This window comes from Bemisia tabaci, chromosome 6 (assembly GCF_918797505.1).
Source record: "Bemisia tabaci chromosome 6, PGI_BMITA_v3".
Classification (NCBI taxonomy): domain Eukaryota; kingdom Metazoa; phylum Arthropoda; class Insecta; order Hemiptera; family Aleyrodidae; genus Bemisia; species Bemisia tabaci.
In genome coordinates this window covers 948,766-966,182 of record NC_092798.1, presented here as the reverse complement: position 1 = coordinate 966,182, position 17,417 = coordinate 948,766, and the positions used below count along the sequence as shown (strand labels likewise).

Here is a 17,417-nt window from a genome sequence, read left to right as displayed (position 1 = left end):
ATGGGCTATTCTTACTCTTCTATGTGGGACTGATCTACAACAAAAATTGGTTGCATGAAAAAAAAATTTACTGCAAAAATGCAAAGCCTCAAAGTCAAAAACCGGCTCATGTTAGACCAACTGACGGTATATTTCAATCACGTAAAAAGGGTATTTTTCATTTTCATGGTAGACTATTGTGAGGCAAGACAGCCTTAAGTGCTATCTTCTGCAATTCTGCATGCTTTCGCGGTTGCGTTTTGAACACACAACAAACACATTTTCAGGGTAGAAATTGGCAGAAGAGGGCGGTACTTTACTTGAAATCACTGTTTTCATTTGCTCTCCGGCGGAGGAATACACTTACTGCTGTCTTGCCTGAAACTACGTCATTATTTGCGCACGTTCCGCTTTCTCATATGTCTCGTTCTGATACAATGAAGACGAATTTTTCCGTTATAGCTATTTCAGTGATTTCATCTAAGAGAGATCAGACGAATTTCGAAGGAAACTCGATTTCGAAAATTTAACACTTACTGCTCTCTCGGCTAGGACGGGAGATCTGGGAAGGACTGCGCTAGAGTCCCTTTATACTGAGAGTCAAGACAATTCGGCTCATGGATGTCACAAACGGGAATAAAGATTACAGAAATTGAACGTTTTTCGTAATCTTTGATCGGCCCATTCTCAAATGCCTCTCTCCGTTCCTCCTCTCATTCCGTTTGTTCCTTGCCGAACCCTTAATTCCCTGGTCCATTCCAGATTATAATCTTTGCAATTGGTGAAGATGTAATCTTTATTCCCGTTTGTGACACTGTGGAGGCCTAAAATACGGGAACCAATCAGAAATGGATTCAAATTGTCTTGACTCTCAGTATAAAGGGACTCTAGACTGCGCATGCGCCGTGTGGGAAGGACTAATGGCGCGGGAGCGGGAGCATTGGATCGGGGAGCGTGAGAAAAAATCCGCTGTGAATCAAGAATCGACCTTGGATTATCCCGTATTCGGCTTCCTCGGCCGCGGCCTGAGCGAGCCGCTTCTTTGTATCCCCCGTCCGTGGCCCGATGGTCGATGGTCCACCGAGAGATGACTCCAAATGAGTCGAGGCCTCCTAAAAGGGCCCAAGTCCGAAAACTCACGAGCCCTAGCGTCCTCCTTGGTCAACCTGAGCCAGGGCTCACGAGTTTTTCGACTCGGGCTCTTTTTAGCAGGCATCCGTTCCAATGGTCCAGTGGCGTGGCGTGAATGATCGATTTTCGATATTTCTCCATTTAAAGCTGTGGTAAAGAATCGATTATCAAGGTGTTCGCTGCGAACACCCTATTTATCGATTATTTTTCATAGGTTCAAATGGTAGATCAATCGATATATCGCAAAGCACGCCACGCCACTGGAATGGTCTCACAATCGGCCTCGAAAAGGGCAACATCTCGGCCCTTGTCCTTCTCCTATGCTCAGCAATGCTGTCGTCCTAAGCTCCCGTGCTAAGGAAAAAAGCCGTATGAACCTTCAGGCGTTGCCGAATTTCCATTTCCAAAACACGAATTTCCTAGTGAACTTAAAAATATTTTTCTTCTAACTTTTCAGATAATGTTGTTTGCACTTTCACCTAAAGTTTCTGAAAATTTCGAGGAAAAATATTCATGAATTTCCTCCATAAACATTTAATGTAATGAAATTTGGCAACTCTCGAATGTTCATACGGTGTTTCTCCTTAGCATGGCAGTAAGGGAGAACGCCGTATGAGCCTTCAGACGTTGCCAATTGTTTTTATTTACTTTGAATTTTCAGGGGAATCTGTGAATAGTTTTCAGAGAATTTTTCAGAAATTTCATTCCGGATCGGATCTAAATGATCTGACAACTTCAAGAGAAAATGTTCACGATTCCCCTACAAAATAAAAATTTTATCGGAGAGAAGTTGGCAACTCTAGAATGTTCATGCGGCGTTTTTCCTTAGCACAGGAGTAAGGTAAATGCCGTTTGAGCCTTCTGACGCTACCAGATTTTTCTTCGGTAAAATTCGAATTTTTTAGAATACCTGCAAATCCCAATTTTTTAGAGGGCTCCACTTGCAATCATTACTAGCGGATAAGGATGATTTTTTGAGGAAAGTTATGTTCATTTTTCCTTGAAATTGTCAGATGTTTCCGATTAAATTTTGGACAAAACTGTCTGAATTTTTTGAAGAATAATGTTAACAATTTTCCTCGTGAATTCGATTTTGATCGAAGAAAATCTAGCAATGTCTGAGGGCTCTCACGACGTTTCCCTTAGCCTGGTAGAAGAAACCGACATTTTTTCTGTATTTTTATTTACAACCAAAAATTTGGAGGGCTGTCAGGGTTTGCAGAGGCTCCGAAGCTGCTCTCGCGTAATTTTCACCATTTCTTTTGAGTTGCGTGGGATGCTTTCTATCGATTGATCTGCCATTTAAACCTATGGAAAAGGATCGTGAAGCAGGGTGTCCGCGACGAACCTTTCATAACCGATTTTTCACCACAGCTTCAGCTGGGGAAATATCGATAATCGATCATTCACGCCTCGCCAAAATTTCTTTTCTCTCAGAGGGCGTTTTCTCTCGTCACGGCGTCGCGTCGTGTCCGGACATCCGGCCAGATTTTCACTCGGGCTTTTCATCCCCGACCGCGGGGGGGGGGAGGGAAGGCGGCGACTAGGGAGTCGGGGGTTGAAATTGGAGCTTCCGTCGTCTGGGGCTCACCTCCCTCGCGCCCGGGTCCGTAATCCTGACTTTTCCGAGGAGCGCTAGATCAGTGGCGTGGCGTGGCGTGAATGATCGATTATCGATATCTCGCCATTTGAAGCTATGATAAAGAATCGATTACTAAGGTGTTCGCTGCGAACACCCTAGTAATCGATCTTTTTTCATAGGTTTGAGTGGCGTAACAATCGATATATCGCAAAGCACGCCACGCCACTGCACTAGATCCGGGGTTTGCAAAGGTTTCATATTTAGCGCCACATGAATAGCAGCATGTTTACCAACATGAGAATAGCCACCAATCAATGGCTACCCCTCCGAGCGGCGAGGCGTCATCGATCGATTTTCGATATTTCCCCATTTGAGGCCGTGTTAAGAATCGATTCGTTGCCATCACCCTGTTCATCGATCCTTTCCCATGGGTTTCAATGGCGGATCAATCGATGTATCGCAAAGCGCGCTACGCCACTGCACCCCTCCGAGCGGCTAATCCAATTACGGCTCAGCAAATCCACCGTTGCCTCCTTCGAAAACACCCGTCTACGAATCGCTCTCTGAGCGACGAACGCATAACGCGGTAATCTGACTCTTTTACTTCCCTAGGAATTAATTTCGTGCCCAACGGTAGGGTGATCATTGAAATTTATAGACAAAGGGATAGACAAAGAAGACGAAGAGAAAATGGGAGCGATCCTCGCAAGTAGCAATGATCGCAGTAAGTTTGGATTTGATCGGAGAATTAATTTCCCGGAATTTTTTGCAAAATTTCAAGATTAGGAGTTCACTGCCATCGTGAAATTTCACTTTATAAAGTCCCATGAAATTTTTCATCCCCGGCCAAAATCCGCGTTCATTTTTGGAGAAATAGAAAGAGCAATGATTACGCGGCAACTAAACAACGCCTCCATTCCGACCCTCGGAAAGGAAACATTCCCCGAGGACGGAAAAAAGATCCATGACATTTCTGCCTTGGTAAGGAAAAACGCCGTATGAACATTCGAGAATTGCCAAATTTCCCTCGATAAAATGTTTATTTTTTAAGGCCTGTTAAAAGTAATATTCCTCGAAATTTCCAGGAGCTTTAGGTGAAATTGCGAACAAAATTATCTGAAAAATTGGAAGAAAAACCTGAAAATTTGTGATTTACCAAAGGAAATTTGGCAACACTTAAAGGTTCATACGGGTTTCTTCTTTAGCACGGCAGTTTTCTGGTATTCCGCAGCCTCGCAAACGTGGAGAGGGAGGCGTTAGGACGGAGCCGCGGTCGGGGTGGGGGTGGGGGTGGATGGGGGTGGATACTGGATACTGGGTAGTCGAGCCGGCAACCGGGAGAATATTAATGGACTTTTAATACGTGACTTACTCCAGATTCTCAGCTCCCGTGACACACGTGCGAGCCCCTCCGACAAACCACCCTAACTCGATTTTCAGATGAGCCCTCTCTTCCGCATAGCCCCACTCTCTCCGCGGCTCAAGTTAAAATAGACGTACTCAACGTCGGAGGAACGACAGCGTGCGAGCCCCAAGACGAAGTAAACTCGACGTTTCAATTAATCACATTTTGTGAGCTTAAATGGAGCGTGGCGCCAAAGTTGGGGGCTTAATCAAGCGTGTGGAGAAAAGTTCCCGGCCTTAATTAACCGGAGCTTTGCGAGTAGCGCCTTGCGCCTCGCGCCACGCCACCCGCGCCGCACGGCAGCGCGGCGCATCGCATCGGCTGCAAACTGAAAATGGCAATTTGCGGGTGTCGGACTGTCGGGTGTTTAGCGCGGTTGCTCCTCAAACACGGCGCTATCGCACCTGCGATGGTTCCCACTGCTGCGCCTCTGGCGCCTCAACTTAAACATAGTTCAAAGCCGGATCCATGTTTGGACTCCATTAGCCGCTTAAATTACACCCCATAATCCTTTATTCCAAACTCTGCCAGAAGCTCGTGCTGGGGCAGGGGTGGACTGCCTTTAAATTTTCGGGGAGGCAGGTACCAGCACACAGTGGATCCAGCTAAAAGAAGAGGTTGGCCATGAATTTTTTGGCCAAAATTTCTAATTTTCATGTTTACATAGTCACAAGGTCAATTTCAATGGGTGTATCTGAAACGACATTTCACGAAAAACTCGATAGAACGACTCTTGAACTCTTTTTTCTTCTTTTTTTCCCTCGAAAATCTAAGCTTTTAAAATTTCCAGATATTGTCCGAGTTTTCCTATTGACTCGCTCCAGGGTGCGCCGGAGAGATTAACATACACATCAGGGGCGTCGCGTGCTTTGCGATAAATCGATTGATCCTCCATTTAAAGCTATGGAAAAGGATCGATAGACAGGGTGCTTGCAACGAACACCTCAAAAATCGATTCCTTAGCACAGCTTCAAATGGGGAAATATCGATAATCGATCATTCACGCCTCGCCACTGATGCAAATGGATCTTTGAACTACCAATTAAATACATATTGGCGTCTGCCTCACTTCCCGAGAGGAATTTTCTCGTCTCCGAGGCGCGGAGGTGTAAAAAATTAAGGACTCTGAATCATCATCTCGGTGGTGATTTGACAGCGACAAGGCGCTTCCCCGGCTCGAAATGAGTTAAGCGAGCCCCCCCACCCCCGGCCCGTTTTTCACTCCTCGAGGAATTCGGGCCATTAGTCGCGCACCCGAGAGGAAAATTCTTTTCTCCCCGGGGCCCTTTATTTTCACCACCGTTGCCGGTCCGTCGGGAAAATTCGGCTTTTCCCCGAGCGACACGTTGATTTTTGGGGGGAATCTGGCGGCCTGGAGCTTTCCGATTATCTGTCAAATTAATAATCGAGGACCGTACTTGGCACGCATTTACGCGTCCTTATGAATTCTGACGAATCGATGACATCTTCCCCCTCCTCCCTCCCCCCGGTCATGCCACCGAATTTTATTGGATTTCGTCGCGACAATAAAGACTGGTTCCCTGGTGGCGCGTCGAGGTGCGATCGTCGCCGCGCGAAGCCACGGTTCCACTGGAGGAGGAAGGCGCTATGACGGTCGTTGCGCAAAAGCATGGTGTCTAGAAAGAGAAAAACCGGGATTTATCAGGGAATGATAATTTACAGGAAAAATCAGGGAATTTTTTCCAGAAACCGGGAATCTCTTCTTCTACCGCTTATGGATCATTTCGTTTTCAGAGGCGGTGTAATCTGACCGACCGCTATTATTGACTTCTTGAATGACACATTTGAGGCTTCAAAGCATCAAAAGAATGGAGAAGCATTCATTGACCAGAATAATATAAACATCAGGAACGCTCTTGGAATTAAAATTTTGAATGTGCGCCAAAGAAATGGCTGGAAGATGAATTATAAGCGATGGTCATAGAACTCTGGAGAATGATTTTCTTTCCCCCCGAAAATCCCGAGGAAGTGGGAGAAAACTTCGGTTTCTCATCAGGGAATGAGCTCCTAAAAATCAGGGAAAATCAGGGAATGAGACGATAAAAAATTCTAGACACCATGCGCCAAAGTCAACCGCCGGTTTGTTCGCACGACCGGGTGCGATGATTTTAAAACTGCTTGTCGCTCTGATGAGACGATTTGCGTTTCCAAAGTTTGAAAGTTATTGCACTAGGTCGCGTGAGTTTACCGCGCGGTTGACTTGGCATGCAGATGTTAAACAAATTTCATTAAGGAGGAGTATGCCCTGAACCTGAATCTCCTCCTGAGTTGTAGATTTTTTGCTCATTGGAGGATTCCTTCTTACGGAATGTATCGTGATTCATTCCTTCTCTTTTCGGGGCTGATGATGGCCTAAACATGGGCCTGAAGGCCAGTTTTAGCGAAAAAGCGGGTTCCCGATCGAGTGCCGAAAAATCCACATCTTCTGCTATAATCGGTCTTCAGACCCATGTTCAGGCCAGTATTAGACCCGCCAAGCAACCGAAAATTTCCAAATAATGATGCACCCCGTAGAATATTGTCCTCCAATGAGCAAAAAATCGTAGAGTCGAGGGAATTCGGCCAAGTTGGGTTCAAAAGCGGCCTTATCGACCCCCCTCCCCCTTCATAATAATTTCATAAAATTTCATTAAATTTTATATGACTGGGCCTACCTGTCGATTAGGATTTCCTCTTGTTATTTTCTCTTAATGAAGGTTGCGTCACGAGTAATTGGCGTCGGTTAAGGGTGCTCGCGACCCCTTGGCCCCCCGCAAAACGACCAACTTTAACGTAGTATGAAGTACGTAACGTAACGTAACGTAGTACGTAACGGAGTGCGGCGCGACGCGACGCAATCGAACGTCCAACGTCCTTGGCCGACCTCGGTCTCTCGTCGCACGGTGGATCGAGTCAATAGGGGAGGTCGAACAATATTTGGAAAATTGAAACGCTTAAAACTACTTTTATACAAAACTTGGAGCTTCTAAAAGTGGTTCCATTGGTTTCCTCGTGAAATTGTCTTCTTGAACCACCCCTTGAAATTTTAAATGTGACGGAATAAACATCAAAATTTAGAGTTTTAGTAAAAAATTTCATGTCCGACCTCTCCGATCGACTGGATCCACTGTGCGTCGGGTCTGGTCGCGGCCGCGGGATGGAAGTTCATCAGAATCAGATCGGATCGGATCATTGACTCCGGCCGAGTCCAGTTCTGCCTCGCTAAGGAAAAACGCCGTATCCGCCTTCAGACGTTGCCAAATCACCGTCCATCAAATATTTATTTTTGAAAAATTACAGGTAGATTTTATCTTGTAATTTATTGTCAGATACTTATCGCAAAGCACGCCACGACACTAGAAATTTTTCAATTAGAAATTCCTAAGATTCTCATAGCGAAAATGCCACTTGTGAGGTGAAATTAAGCAACATTGAAATATAGTTAGGTTCTTTGGTGAGGGAAACGGCGATATCGGGCACTCGGGGCAGCGGGCATGGAGCATGGAGCCGCCGTTTCAATTACGCCCCCCGCAATAAAGCTAATGCCTTAATATCCGACTTGGAACTGCAGCACGGCTTCACCAGCCCCCTCCCGCCCTCGATTTTCACCTCGTCGAATTGCCCTCCCCATTTTTCGGGGCGCCACTCTTCTTCAAGATGCACCAAGGCGACTCCCATGTCCGGTGACGTCATTTCGGCTCACGTCATACACTCCGTCTGTATTTCTCGCGAATCTCTTGCTCACCGATGCCATTCACTCGATACCATGCTGTGCACCTGTGCTAAAGGAAAAACGCCGAATGGGCCTTCAGCCGTTGCAAAATTTTGTTTGACGAAGTAAAATTTTTCGAGGATGCCTGTGCATATTTGCCGCCCAATTGGACGTATTTCTATCAAACAGAACTGTGTGTAAGTTAGGAAGATGGGGTCTGCTCGTTAGTGCTCGGGCCATAAGAATGAATGGGAAATATAAAGCGCCAGTGACGAAGCCGTCGTCGCATTAACTCATGAGCCCTGTTCACAACGCTCCAGACATATGACCATGGCTCATGGGTGCCGCATTCAGTTGGCTCACGATTCCGTTTGCTAAGTTGGAAAAGCGGGAATTTACATTCTGTCAAACAGAACTATGTGCAAAGTGTATGAGCCATGGGCATGTGTCTAGAGCGTTGCGAACAGGGCTCATAGGTTGATGACCACTACGAGGAGCCCCGACGACGGCAAAACTTCGTTTTTCGGATTTTGATGTTAAACGCCTTCCGATTCTCCTCATAAACCTTAGGTCATTAAAGTCATGATTTACTTCACTGATGATTTTATACAATTTATGAGTGTTTGAAAAGAATCGTTCCTAACAGCGAGTCATTCATTTCGAAGCGTATGGATTCGATCGACGTGAAACGATAAAAAATAAAAATCTGAATCGATCGACGTGAACCGATCGACGAATTATTAAAAAACCGGTGTCGATCCCATCGACACACCCGGGAATCGATCGAATTCAGTCGATAGAATCTGTGTCGATTGCACGTCTTCATTTTTCGATGGATCCATGTCAATCGAATCCATACCCCCGTTTATTTCATGTTACGCAACACAGCAGTACGTGCCGCCAGCCCCCGCCCCTTCCTGCATGCTTTCGTGGTCACGTGTCCAGTATCAAACTATAATAATCGACAAATTTTAAGGTCAAAAGTCGGCAGAAAAGAGTGCAAATTTGTACAAGATAGTGGATAGGTACATGCGTTGTCGCTTGGCTGAAAAGAGGGCGTTAAAGATGAGCTCAGGAAAGAATTGAGTTAAATGGACGGCAGGGTTCATCGCAAAAAGTGGTTACGCCCTTACGTCAGGAGGGCCACATACCTATTCTTCGTGGAATAATGTGCTCGTGCTTCTGTTTCTGTCGGTTATAAATCACCACGATACTTGCCCAATTTTTGTTTTTGCGAATGAAATGAATTATCTTTATTCATTTAGATTGTTTAGGCTCATGCGCAGGGGCTATCGTCCTTTTTTTTGGCTAAAAATTCAACATCTGCCGAGATTTTTGACCTAATCGATGCGATATATCGCATGCCAGTTCAATCACGTCACTGGAGTTCGACGAGTCACCTTGACGCGGTGCAAATGCAAGTTGGAGCGAAGCTCGGGGGCCAAAGCAGGAGCTCGTGGAGGCCACGAGCCCATCTGTTCTGGATGCGAACCCCCGACGCGGCGCGGCAGTCGCGGCTCGCGGCACGCGTTGACCCGGCAGGAAATCTCCGAAAATAAATTTACAGCCCGAGTAATGTCAGAGGAGTGAACTAATCGAACCAACAAACAAGAATCCACCCCGTTGCCGCTTCCACGCAAATCCTCCGTACTCCCGCCCTAAGGAACAACGCCGTATGAACCTTCCACAGTTGCCAAATTTCCTTCGATAGAGTGTTTATTTTTCAGGAAAGTTATGAATATTTCTCCTTTAAATTTTCAGAATCTTTAGGTGAGGTTGCGAACGAAATTATCTGAAAAATCGGTAGGAAAATATTTATGAGTTTACCAGGAAATTCGCGTTTTATCAAAGGAAATTTGGCAACGCCTGAAGGTTCACATGACGTTTTTCCTTAGGACAGCAGCGCAAGGACCAACACGAAGTGGGGCAATTTTCCTGCAAATGGCAACAACGCCACACATCGTTGCATTTTCCAGGGGAGATGCGGATCCCACCTCAGTTTAAGGGGAAGAAGTGGCAATAATGGCGTAAGACTCTGAGGGGAGGGGCCTGCCTTCCAGATTCCTGTTTCCCTCCGTTCCGTTCCGAGCGGAACTCAAGTACCCTCGTGCCATTTCATCGCCGGTTCCTGCCCGTGAGTGCTTTTCCGTGCATTCGTCCGTTCGCGAGGAACTGCGCAGTAAATAAACAAATAAATAAATAAATCTGGGTGCAGGCTCAAAGGTGGTAGCCCAGACATGCCCCCGGGCGCCTGAACAAGAAGGGAGGGGGAGGGGGGCTCTAACTCGATCATAACGCGATCATAACCTGCCAAAGCGTGGTTGGCGAATGGGTATTTTGCACACAAAAAGATGCAATTGGATTACATTTGGACTGCATTTTGCAATTTGGAACTATAAATTCTGGCTCCTCTGGAAAAACACTAACGTGCATAGGGCAACTGATGGCACGCACGTTGTCTTGAAACCGGGCTAGAATTTACAGTTCCAAATTGCAAAATGTGGTCCATTTTGCAGTGAGGAACCACCATCTCTGACTCTCCCATAAAGACACACATCTACATAGGGGAACCAATGGTATTTATATTGTTCCAAAAATGGGCAGGAAATAGTGGTTCCTAATTGCAAAATGTAATTCAATTGGACAACATTTTGGAATTTGGAACTGTAATTTCCACCTCACTTCAGAGACAACGTAAATGCCATTAGTTTCCGTAGGTAGATAAGTGATTTCCTAAATAAGTCAGATACTGTAGTTCCTAATTGCGAGATGCAGTCCAATTATTAAGCACGAAAACTTCGGACTTTGAAACGCACCAAGTGCGTGGTTCGTACTTCGTAGCACGAATTTTCAAATTTACTGCTGAAGCTGTAAATGTCGTCGACGATAGGAGGCTACTATATTTCAACATTGACAAATTTTCTTTTAAAGTTTGTATTATTATCATACTCAGAAACTACAGACATTTTTTATTGAAAAGATCACAGATTTTTCCATAGAGTATCGCATGGCCGGATTTACCTACTTGCCGCCCATGGGCCGCCTGTATTTTGCCGCCCCCTTCTCATTCATTTTGAAACATCAAAAAAAACATCAAGTGAACGTGCCGGAGGAAGAAGGGCGCATAAGACGCGTTCACTCGTGTTGGACACATTTTTTGCGTAATCCCTGTCAACTCTACTAGCAAAAGTTCACGGAACTTCGCGCGAAAGTTCAGTTCCGTAAACCTATCTCTGTGGGGACAAAGGCCTTTCATTTGTAAGAAATGAACTAAAAAATTAAGAAAGAACAAACATAAATGTGGTTTAATAATTTTAACTTCCGCCGCCGTGCCATGCCGCGCTGACCACACTGTATTTGGCGCAATGCGTGAAGTATTCATGTAGTCTTGTAGGCACTGTGCGTTTCACGCCGCGCCGCGCCGACCGCTGTTGGCCGTACTGTGTTTGACGCAATGCGTGAAGTATTCATGCAGTCTCGTAGGCGCTAATATGTGCTTACATGCCGACCGCCGCGTCGAGGGCTTCTCCTTCTCATTTCAAGTCCTCGTCATCATTTCTCTTTGCGACGCGCCGCTCCAGGCCAAATTACGTGTGTGGTTTCTCTCTTAACTCAACTAATTAAAGGTGCGCAGTCTTTTGTATCACCGAAATACGACAAAATTAGAAATTAATGAACTCTTAGGAAATGAGAGATTTTGTCACCTTTTCTTGTTTGTAATTTTTTTCTGAATCCGATTTTTTTGTACCTGCATTTAAAAAAATTGCAAAATTTGCCGCCCCCTAATTTTGCCGCCATGGGCCGCGGCCCATGTGGCCACCCCCTTAATCCGGCTCTGGATTATCGTTAAAATTCAGCGAAATTTTAGACAGAAATTGCGTCGTCATTTTTGCGTGAAAAAAAGAATTGAAGTAGATTGCCCAACATTCGAATGGCGACTTATTCTTTCGTCTGAACAACGACGATTTGAAAATGCATTCGTATGTGTGTGACTGTGCAGCATCCTCAAGGGAGGAGACCAGCGAGCTGTTAATTGGAATCGATGGACAAAGCTATAGACAAAGAAAATGAACAGGGAGAATGGAGCGACGTGTCTCCGTCCGCGACATTGCAGGTTTCCTGTCACACTTTATTTTTTATTTGGAAAACTAGTCGACGTAATATCTTGAAAACGTCATTGATTCTTTTCTATACTCATCGCTATGGCGTAGATCACTATGACGCAGTGTCAACAACAGTGTTAGGTAACCCCCAAGTAAAATCAAATGATGAAATTGTGTTCCAGGAAATAAGAAAAAAAGATTGATCGAAGTTGTTTTTTCTAACCGACCAACTTCAAAATATTAGCATGTCTTAATTGACTCTTTTCATATTCATTTTCTTATACGACACTCGGGTAGAATTAAACATAGCAGGGCTCCTCTCGTTTATTCATCTAAGTCAACATTCAAGCAGCGCATTCGATGATGTTGATTATAACGCTTTGATACAACTATTCGCACTCTATGGACGCGAGTGTTGCACATGAAAAAATTGAAGGCGCCCTCTTGATACAACTATTCGTTTTGTATGGACGCGCGTGTTGCACATTAAACAATCGGAGGCGCCTTATAACGCCTTGATACAACTATTCGCACTCTATGGACGCGCGTGTTGCACATGAAATAATCGGAGGCGCCTTATAACGCCTTGATACAACTATTCGCACTCTATGGACGCGCGTGTTGCACTTTGAACAATTAAAGGCGTCCTGGTCACTGTAATTCATGAAGTAGTGCACGTATCAACGTTTGCGCGCCGTAAATGAATATAATGGTAAGATGAAATTCAACTGAGGGAAAAGGACAGGAAAGAATATTTCCGCACCATTGCTACGTATCAGGGATCAGGATATTACGTAGCACCATCACGCCGCGTCGTGACAACGTGTCGCTGCGAGAACTCCGTCATGGGCGAGAATGACCGGAGCGCCTTCAATTTTAAGTATGCAACGTAGATATCCATAGAGTACGAATATTTGCGGTCAGGCTCAGGCGTTATTACCGATATCATTGTCCTCTGCTCGAACATCAGTCTTGAGGCGTTAAGTATAAACGTCGTGCTGATACTCGAGCGTTGCTAAATTTCCTCCAATTAAAGACAAACTCCAGGGAAAAGTTGTGAGCTCTTTTTTGAAAGTCTTAGAGAAGTTTCGGTGAAATTTCATCTAATGATCCTGAGAAGTTGAATGCAATATAATACTAACTTTCCTTTAAAAAAAAAAAGAAAAAAAAGGAAAAAAAAAAAAAAAAAATTATAGCCTGCAGTAGTAAACTTGAAAGGCTTGCCCTCGCATGATTTGTACGTGGGCCGTCGAGATTGACGATGGAAGCTCGCTTCCGAATTTGGCGATGGATTCGGATAAGTTTTCCCCCAAAGTAGCTGGAACAGATCCGGTGTCAATGGCCGATGGATGTAATCGCGGACGAAACAAAGTTCGCGCCTGAAAATAAGCGAGCGCCTAATTACTCGTGATACAGGGCAGCTTCTGCTAATTAGCTACCATTGCTCGGGGCAGAAGCGAGTCACTGATAGTGCCCGACACCCCCCTCCCCTCCCCCACCCCTCCACGGTTCTGGTCAGTAATTATACGTCATGAACTTGGACCTCCGAACCGAGATGAGATGCCCTGTCAAGAGAGCGCGATCTACCTTGTTATTTCCCGCCGAGCACAGATCAACGAGCTCTCTTCAAGGAATCTTTCGTGATCCACCAACTCATGCGCAAAAAAATTTTGCACAAAAAAGTTTTGCAAAAATTTTCAAGGCGAAATTAAAAGAATTTCTAATTAACGGCGAGTGCTATGAAATGTATGAGTATACTCAGGATTAAATCTTAGTTTTACCTACTACTGTGTGATTTAATTATTTTCCCTGCTTGGTAAATGTATTAAAATATTAATGTAACGCTTGACTTATTTGTATTAGCCTTTTTGTGCAGAAACAAACAAACAAATAAATAAAATAAAATGTTACAAATTTCCACATATTCGCATGTAAAACCAGCATCCCGAGTAGCATAGATCGCAACTAATTAAAATGACGCGGTGGTTGTTTTTATGCTGGTGTGTTGTGTATGTTGTCTATAACACTGATTGAAGGGGCACCTTTTATTGAACTTAATTGGAATAAATTTGAAATGAGATGCAATTTTTTGCTTCACAAATTGCTTACCTTTCTCACACATGGAGCGCATTTAATCGATCGTTTGAAATCCACGTTTATTGACCAAATGAGGTAAGGCATTGCAATTTCATGGGGGAAAATTGAATTTTATTGCAAAATTATTTCAATATTTTCATCGCATTGTGCTCCTGGGGATGCAGACTAGATTCTGAGAAGCTACTATTTCTGCGTTATCTCAGGATCAACATATGCGCTATTAGTGATCTTATGTTTATATATGTATGTGCTTTTGTGAATGAGCCAGAAACTGCACTTTTTAATGCAGTTCATTTAACCGTCCGCGATAAAAAGGACCTCAGTCTACCAAAACCACTGTGTTTAGGGTGTGTAAAGTTCCTAAAGTCAAGTAAAAGACCGTCTTTGTTATTTAATGTTTAGTCCCCTCGTTGTTGTGCGTAGAGAGACTGGAACTCAAAATGTTGCTCAATAGGTATACGGCAGTGCATGTACATAAGCAGTTGCGAAAAAGCACTTTAGAGTCGTGTTTAGCGAAGGGGAGCCACGTGTTTTAAGGAACGAGACATTCATTCGTCAGTTACTTGGAAAAATTCTCGAGAAAAGATGAACGGACAAGACAAATTAAAATCACTTTTCGACGAAATTCTATTATTTTTTTGCCTTTAGATGTAAGAAAAAATAAAGTGCAAATCATTCAAATTAAAATTTTAGCCCTGAGATTCTTATTCATGGAAATAAACGTGAGAACCCTCCGATTATTTTCAACGAGCAGCTATCATCTTTGTGAAGATACTTATTGGTTCCCTTTTGTTAAACACTACCCACTTATCAAACGCACAGATAAGGTTCAGCTGCTGAAGAAAGAATCTCAAACCTTCGCAATAACCCGATGCAGGGGAAATTAGCTCGGACAGAAAAAGAAGGAGAGAAAACTTCAATACATCATGTAAAACAAAAGGTTGCTTTATATTCGTTAGTCTAAAAGAAACAAGTATTCTCTGAGGAGCAGACTTCATGAAAAGCGTGGATGCCGTTGTACTTTTAAGGGAGGAATTTCAACCCTTAGAAGCATCTCTATCTGGAGGAACGAAAAAAACTTTTGAAAGTAAATGATGTGAAACTAAATGCAAAAAAGATGGGAATGAAAATCAGAAATGCAGAGGTTTGAAAACTGGACGTAAACGCAAACGTAACCAAAACGAAAAAACAGAAATTATCCTAAATTAATGAATCGCGAAGTACGTGAATGAACAGCACGTTTGAGCTTACATTAAAGTAAATGTCTCCTTTTTTTCTCTCTCTCTTTTTTCCCCTTTTTTTTATTGAAATAAGCGAAAACGATCATTTAGAAGAATCTTTTTCGCATGTCCGGCAGGATTGGCGCCACAGAACAGGGCGTCACACACCGTTAAGTAACATAACGTAACGCGACGCATCTAGACGGAAACGGACCAAGGAGAAGAATAAAAAAGTAGTAGTTTTAGCAGTAGCAGTAGTAGTAGTGGTAGTAGTAGTAGTAACAGTAATAATAGTGGTGCAAAACTGAATATTTGTTTTACACAACACTCAGCCGAAAATATCATTGTTTTGCGTGTAGACGGCGAGATTGTTGCGTCAGAACGTAACGTAAAGTAACGTAACGTAACGTAAAGAGACGTGACGCGACACAATGACGTAAGGGAAAGAAGTGAAAAGTGATTGCTTGATGAGCAGTGCAAATTTATATTTTTGCAACTCCTAAAGGAAGCGAAAACTATCGTGGTTTGTAGAGTGGTGCGTTAAGTAAGCGTAATGTCCTCTTAACGTAACGTAACTTCACGTGATGCTGGAATAGAGAGTTAAAAGTAACTTCTCAAATAATATAGAAGTGAAACAAGCCTCATGAAGTCAGCAATAATGATTTTCGCGCGAATGGTTGGCGGGCTATCGCGACGGACCGTAACGTGAGGTAATGTAACGTAACGTAACGTAACATGTCATGACGTGACACGTAACGTAACGTAACGTGTCATGACGTGACATGAAAACGGAAGTAAATTACAGGGAAAGCGAGTGCCATGAAAGCACGACACCGCATGTTTACTGCACGAGGCCTGAGCTGGCAGAAAATATTTTGATTTGACGAATGGTTTTGTGGTTACCGTGACAGACCGTGACGTTAACGTAACGTAAGGAGGCACGAAGGGAAAAATTGGTTTTTATGTGATGTACGAATGATTGTACGCTTGGTAAGTCTTAACACCAGCGAAAATGATCAACCTTCGGCATGTGGTTCGCAGGGTTGCCGCGACGGTTTGTGATGTAAACGTGACGTAACGTAGAGACAAGAAGGGTAAAATAAGTAATGAAATGATAAAAATCGAAAGTTGACTTGACAAGTGTTGACACTTTAACTTATCAACTATCGGCAAGTGGTTGGTTGGCGAGGTCGCCTCGATGGCCCTAGACATGGCGTAACGCTCCGTAACGTAACGTAACGGAGAGACACGAAGGGGAAAGTAAGTTCTTAAATGATATAAAAAGTTAGCTCACGAGTCTTGATATCACGGATTGTTGTTTAGCAAGTGGTTAGGTGGCTGGGTCGCCGCGAGACATGACGTAAGGTTCCGTAACGTAACGTAGCGTAACGTAGAGACAAGAGGGGGAAAGTGAGTGCTTAAATGATATGAAATTGAGAGTGGAGCTCACAAGTACTTATAGGGAGGATTAGTGCTTGGCAAGTGGTCGGCGACGGGGCGAGCCGTGAGGATGCGTAACGCAACGTATTCGTTTGAGACGTAACAGAGTTAAGGAGAGGAAAGTGGTGGCTTACCTTGATTGCGGACACGGGGCGCTCGGGAGGACACTGAGATGCGGAGGATACGTGTTGTTGCGTTTGGGTCGGGCTCGGGGATGCGTTCTGTTACGGACGGCGACGGCGACGCGGAGTGGAAGGCGGCTGCGGCTCGGGCGCGGGAGCTGGCATGGGCAACGCTCGAGTGGTCCCTATTGATCTCCCGAGTTGTCTGCGCACTCCCGCCACGCGCAACCTCAGCCTCCGTCCTCCCCCTCTCCACCCCCCATCCCCTTTTCTATCCCCCCCTCACCCCCTCTCTCCCGCCCCCCTCCGCGGCGCGGGTCTGGACTCAACTGGAAGGATCTCCTCCCCATCGGATTCGCCTCATCTCGAGACTCGTTCCTTTCGCTTGACCAAGGGCCAGGCCAGGGTGGCATATCCTAAGATTTGCAACATTGCGAATCTGTGAGACTTAACAAATTTACCACAGTTTTCAAACGTGTTTTTTCACAGGGTTGCCGTAGAATTTAGAAAATTAGATTCCCTGACATTTCCCTGGTTTCCCTGACACATTTTGGTGGAATTCCCTGGCGATTGAAGATGTGACGGATGGTTGAGAGGGCATCATTGAAAATAGTTTTCAGGCAAAT

General features: G+C 44.5%; 1 protein-coding gene across 1 annotated transcript in view; it reads right to left on the bottom strand.

Moving 5' to 3' along the window:
* The window catches only part of LOC109033850 (uncharacterized), a 69,174-nt gene extending 52,165 nt beyond the window's left edge, over window positions 1-17,009 (bottom strand). The window contains exon 1 of the mRNA XM_072301376.1: window positions 16,804-17,009. The gene's annotated coding sequence lies outside the window, so the exon portion shown is untranslated. The remainder of the gene's footprint in view (window positions 1-16,803) is intronic.
* Between the last annotated feature and the right edge of the window lie 408 nt (window positions 17,010-17,417).